At 48.9% G+C, this 6,000-nt stretch overlaps 1 long non-coding RNA gene across 1 annotated transcript in view; it reads right to left on the minus strand.

Annotated features, from left to right (window-relative positions):
- The window catches only part of LOC146860804 (uncharacterized), a 167,735-nt gene extending 163,189 nt beyond the window's left edge, over window positions 1-4,546 (minus strand). The window contains exon 1 of the long non-coding RNA XR_014979205.1: window positions 4,491-4,546. This is a non-coding gene — a long non-coding RNA (uncharacterized LOC146860804). The remainder of the gene's footprint in view (window positions 1-4,490) is intronic.
- Between the last annotated feature and the right edge of the window lie 1,454 nt (window positions 4,547-6,000).

A 6,000-nucleotide genomic window follows, 5' to 3' on the forward strand; every position in this document is an offset into this window, starting at 1 on the left:
CGGGACGTACCAATGTGCCGCGCCCGGCCTGTTCCCCTCCCGAACTAGACCGGCAGTTATAAGGCTATGGTCCGATATTGAAAGAGGTAGGATCTGAGCCGCCTGCAGTAAACCCACCAGTACTTGACTGATAAAGATGCAATCTATCCTGGAGAAGGACTGGTGGACATGAGAGTAGTAGTTAAAATCTTTGTCAGTGGGATATAGTGTTCGCCAGGTGTCACTGAGACCCAACAGGGACATTTTCTGTTTGGCCCCTTTAGAGAAACCAGTGGGGGTAGCCCGGTGTGCGTGTGAGCTGTCTAAAATTGCCTGCCAGGCCGAGTTAAAGTCCCCTAGAAGAATGACCGGAACCTCTGCGAAGTCACCAATCATGTCAAGAGTGGTAGATAGGAATGTCGCCTGACCCGAGTTGGGTGCATAAAGAGAAACAAATGTGCATAGCGTACCTCTGAGCCTCCCCTTCACCAACAAGACTCTGCCCTCCCAATCAGTTTTAAGAGCCTCAGGTTGGAATCTAGCCATGTTACGAAACAGCAATGCCACTCCATTATGCTTGGTGCCCGCTGAGGAGCTATATACCAACGGATACGTTTTGTGGCGAAGCCTCGCTTCTTCGGATTTCTTAAGGTGTGTTTCTTGGAGGGCCACCACGTCAAACTGGCGATCACTGAGGTATTTCCATATTTTTTGACGTTTTTGAGGCAAATTTAAACCCTTAATGTTCCTTGACGCTATGGAGATCATTTAAGCGGTTCGAGCCCTCTCCCCACTCCTACAACGCTCCCCCTTGGAACACCATGTATACTCTGTAGCTCCTCGTTCCAATATTACCAGATCTACAACACGGACTCTCTTGTGAGCTATAACAACCCCACCTGGATGTGTGAAAGTACTACCGCCGCACCACCACCGGAAACCCACCCCTCCTCAAATCCCCTAGAAAGATCATGCTGGGTTGCCAACGGGCATCCAGCTGAAAACTCCCATAAAGAGAGTACGGTAATTCTGAGCAGTACGGGCAAGGCCCGCACCCGCCGGCTGCCATGCAAGATGAATGAAGAGAACAGTCAACAGTTTCAGTAGAGGTTGAAGACAGTCATGTTGTAATAACCAGCGTTTCCACGTTAAACTAGATCTCGTCTGCGACTACTGTCTTGCGACCTTCAGTGTAGCAACTCTGTGATTCCTCCAATATGTTCCTGGCGTCCCTAGCCAACATCCGTTGATCCCAAACTGGAGATACTCATTTAAGTTGCTGTCTTCGTGACCGTTTGCCAGGACCAAGTGTCCCTCCGATGTTGGCTCAGATCGTGCACAGGCCTCGTGGCCTCGTTGTTCTCAGGGTCTGGCAGGCCCAAAAGTTGGATGCCATCTCGAAAATCAGTGATGTGTTGTGGCTTGTGTTTATATTCAAAAGCAAGACCGAACGGGAAGATCCAGCGGTATCGAATCCCTTCTTCACTTAGCTTGGTGGTAACCGGGCGCTGCGACTGCCTGCGTGCCAGAGTTGAGGGAGCCAAGTCCTGGAAAAGCGTGCATTTGTAGCCCTGAAAGGAAGTTTCGTCTTTCTTCCTCGCCGCACTGAGGATGGCTTCTTTTGTTTTGAAAGAATGCAGTTTTACCAGAACATCACGTGTCCTGAGTTGTTCCCCCGTCAACATGGGCCCCACTCTATGGACACGGTCTATCTTCACCTTTAATTGGCGGGGTGCTAGGATTTCTGAGAAAAGACCGGTCACAAAAGCCTCGAGGTCCGGTCCCTCCGCGCCTTCTTCCAGGTTTCAAATGCAAATGTTCTCCCTCTGGGCCCTGTTTTCCAGGTCTTCTGTCTTCAGGATCACTTGGTGTAGCTGCGACTGAAGGTTTGGTTGTGTTTCATGTAATTTGTTGGAACGCAGGTCGAGGGTCTGCGCCTGCTTCTCCACCTCTAGCACCCTGGAGCCTAATGCATCTACATCGTGGCTCAGCATCGTCATTTTCTCCGTCAGGTCAGCCTTAGGTTGATCCATCGAGGTGCGCAGGTCTTGTTTTCTTTCCTGACAGGGCTCAGTTTTGAAGTCCTGGAGGGAGGCGAGCAGATCCTCCCTGGTGAGGGCCATCTTCTGCGCCTGCGTCGCGTCTGTCGCGGGGGAAGACTTGTCTGCCGTCTTCTTGGGTGGCATAGGGGCAGTAAAGTGTGGGGCTGGTGCTGGCCTCAAGGGCCCCTCCGCGGGTCGTCGCTGTCATGCAGGTTCTGTGTTCAATGCCTCTAGACGCTTAACAGGTCCTGAAGTCGGTGGTTAAGCTCCCCCAGCCCTCTTGAGGTCAGGCAGCTGTGGGGAAGAGCCTGTGAGCAGTAGCAGGTGTCGCTTTATGGTATGGGCCGCAGAAGGGTCAGCAGGGGAGGAGATTTCACAGAGTTCTTCAGCCCACTCAGAGATCACGTGAAGGAAACTGGGCCCTGTCTCAAGCCAGGTCGCATTGTCGGCGCCATCTTAGGGTCAGGCATGCCTGATCACCAGGGATTCCTGCTGGGCACATTAACTGTGGAATGAAGGTAGGAAAAGGGGTGACTGACCCGCTGAGCAGCGTCCCGAGGCGTCCGCCGTCATTCCCAGTGGCAGGCGGTGAGAAATTACAGCGGTGTTTCTATTCCAAATCTCGGGCGCGATGCCTGGCCTCAGCCCTGCTGCCCCGTGGGCCGCGTTTTCCCGCGTCTGGCCGGTCTCAGAGAGCCGAAGGGATATGTGCCGCCTCTTCACCAGGAGCCGATAAAAGACAGGGCTCGCCACCGGCAAAAGTGTACTCCGGTAGCGCTCATCACAAACGGGCTGCCACAGGTTTGCGGGCACCGCGGCCATTACTCCTCTAGCGCGCCATCTTAAAGGGCCTGCCTGGTCGCTCCTGTCTCCCTGCAAACTTCGGCCCCCAGTGCTGGTCGCCGACCCCGGAACCGGCCGTAGCACACCTCTTGAACGTTGGTAAGTTTCCGCTCTCTGCATGCAGGATCTGCCTCTCCTTCTTTGACCGAAAAAGGGGTATCAGCAGCCAAGGGTGTCCGGAGCTGAAACGGCTCACGTGCGTTCAGCCATCTTGCTTGGCCACAACCCCAGTTGCCATTTTTTAACATCTAGATCTTCTTTTTAAATTAAATTTGACTTCCCATTGCTTCCAAATATTGTAATTTGCGAGCTAACATAATTCCTTTGACTCAGTGATGCGGAAAACAACGCAGGTCTTTTTTTACATTAAGAGTAATACACATTGGACAGCTTCTATTTTGGAATCTGTTTTGGCATTTGACACCTTTTGTAACTGAAGAATGGTACAACCAATGATAATTAAAATATTTAATGGACAGGTGCAAGCCCTCCTTATCTGTTTCCTCAAGTCTGCTCTCTTTAGGAAAGCATCGCCCACTAAGCATGCGAGATGTACATGCAAGGCACAAATACGAACCGCCAGAGTGGGTGGTGTACTATTCCACTCAGGAGGAGAAAACCATAATGGAGGAACATTATGTAAAGTAATCTCCCGCCATTAGGATGGTTAAAAAAACGATCCGTCTCTGCACCTGTAAGTTTCAGTTACTGGAGGCCGGGTTGGAAATGAGACTGCTGAGGGGTGACGAGTATTACGGTTGCCTTCCCTCTCTCTGTGCATGGGAACTTTGTGCCTCCTCTTCTCACCAAGTGGGTGGATGGAGTCACATGGAATATTCCTATACCCTCACAATAGGACCACTATTAAGACCTGCAATGGCTGGTCGAAGCTTTGGGGTGGTGTAGCTTCCTCCACCAGCACCTTGATACCAACATGATACACAGCACAATTGGTGACAAAGGACAGCTCCCAATTGGATGGGGTATGCCACAAAGCAAATAATGCCTCCCTGCCTCAGAAGAGGGCGTTGGCAGTGGCATGCAGTGTGTAATGCTTGTGGGGATTATTGGCAGTGGCGCCTATTGTCTGTCAACACTCACGGCTGCATACAGGAGGACCAAAACTGCCACTGGTGACCACAATTACAGCCCGGTACAATTGTTACACCCAATCTGTAATAAGAAGTTAGGATCCAGAAAGATCTGTATTATGTGGCTCCGAAAATCACTTTAAGCCATGTCCTGTGAGGAAAAGCTGCTGTCGTGTGTTTTAGCTTACTTCATATCTAAACCAGTTCTTAAGCCCAGATATGTTCAGTGCATTTTTGGGAACATAGGATACGATAAAATAACATAAAATAAGATAAAAAAAAAACTAAAGTGGTCATGATTTTAAAAGCATTTATTTATGGAATTTTTCACATGCAGTAATGCTCTGATCATGTTTAAAATAAATACATCTGATACATTTAAAATAGTTTCAACCAGCTTAATATTTTCAAAGGATGAAGTTAAACAAAATAATTCAATTAAAAGCATATGATTTGACAAGTACCGCTTGAACCACTGCATTCAGGTTACTCAACAGTAGGCATGTTTTAACAAGAATTTTCCAGGCGCACTTACCTGGTCCTAGCAGATAGCCAGCACTGTTCAACGTCCAGCCTCTCTTCTCCTTTGCCTGACAAAAAGATGGCGTCAGTTAGACAGTGTCAAATAGTAAAGGTCCCATGCCCGCGCTGTAGTAGGGACGGTGCCACATCTCTGAACAAGATTATTTGCACATACAATGATATTCCCATAAAAGTGAAAAAACACACGCACAATACACACAAACCATACATACAGTCACACCTGCTAGTACATAGGCATTAGTTCACCTGTAAAGATTTCCAATATGCCGAATTAGCCTTGAGTGAAAGATTCCGGTAAAAACCAGAACAGGCAAATCTGGGCTGTTCCACCAGCTTTCAGGAGAACTGTCAGGAGCTGGGCAATGCACCTGCCTCCAGGTAATGACAAGAAGGTAATGACATTGCCCGGCGCCATGCAGTGCTCCTGAAGCAACATCCGCAGCAGGGATCTTGTGAGCCCCCAGCCCCCCGGAATGCCACATTACCCGATGACCCTGGCATTCCCCCACGTAGGTGCCATCACACGGGCTCTCCTGCTGGGAGAGCTGCCTCGTGATCAAAGCCAGAAGCCGGGCAATGTGATTACTTTAATGCAATGGCCATTAAGATAATTACATTGCCCAGCCCCTGCAGTGCTTTACACTCAGGTCTTGCAATGAGAAGTGAGACTTGCACAGGCACTTGTAGAGTTCTAACTATTTCTGCATCCATAGCATTTAGTCAGCAATCTGCCTTTTTAGCCGTGACAGGTGGATGTCGAGGCGAGGTTGCTCATTATTCACATCTGCCTACCATGCCATACAAACTAAAGCTGTCTATGGTCCAGTTCTAAACAGAAAAGCTTACTTAAAATATGAGCAAGAAAAGTATGTAAATGGTCTATATTTGCCAGGTGGTATGTTTAAAAAAACCTTCTTTCAGCCGTATTTAGATTTTTATGTATACTAAAAAAGTATTCAAAAATAACACCTAACAAGTGTTCTGGAGCATGTCCATACTTATTTACGTCATGCTTCGTATACGCGTTGGATTACATTGGAGAATGAGTTCCATTTAAAAGGAACATCGATGTTGCATGGAAGCTTCTGCGTTGATGCAGTAGTGCCGGCCATGTGCAACAATGCAACAATACAACAATGCAAGCCATGCATAGCAATGGAAGCGCATCCTAAGGTAGGTTCCGACCTCCGGCCTCATAGCAACAGGATGATGGTAGGACAGCAATACTGCTCAGGGCTCATCCAAGATGTGTTTGTCTCAATGTCAAAGCACTGAGTGAAGGGACTGAGCAAGAGCCCCTGTGTTTGTATTTGCACAAGAGGTAGGCTGCGCGGTGGAGTCTCTGCACTCACTAACGAGCTGAGTCTGTGTAATTCCTCATCCCTGATAGAGTCCCTCCATGCTTTTCCCATGGAACAATCTTCTGGAGTCAGGAGCAGGGACAATGAACCTCTGCGGATATGTGCCTGCTGTGATGTATTTCACTGGGCACTCCTCTCGAC

The sequence above is a fragment of the Triturus cristatus genome, chromosome 3_1 (assembly GCF_964204655.1).
Source record: "Triturus cristatus chromosome 3_1, aTriCri1.1, whole genome shotgun sequence".
NCBI lineage: Eukaryota > Metazoa > Chordata > Amphibia > Caudata > Salamandridae > Triturus > Triturus cristatus.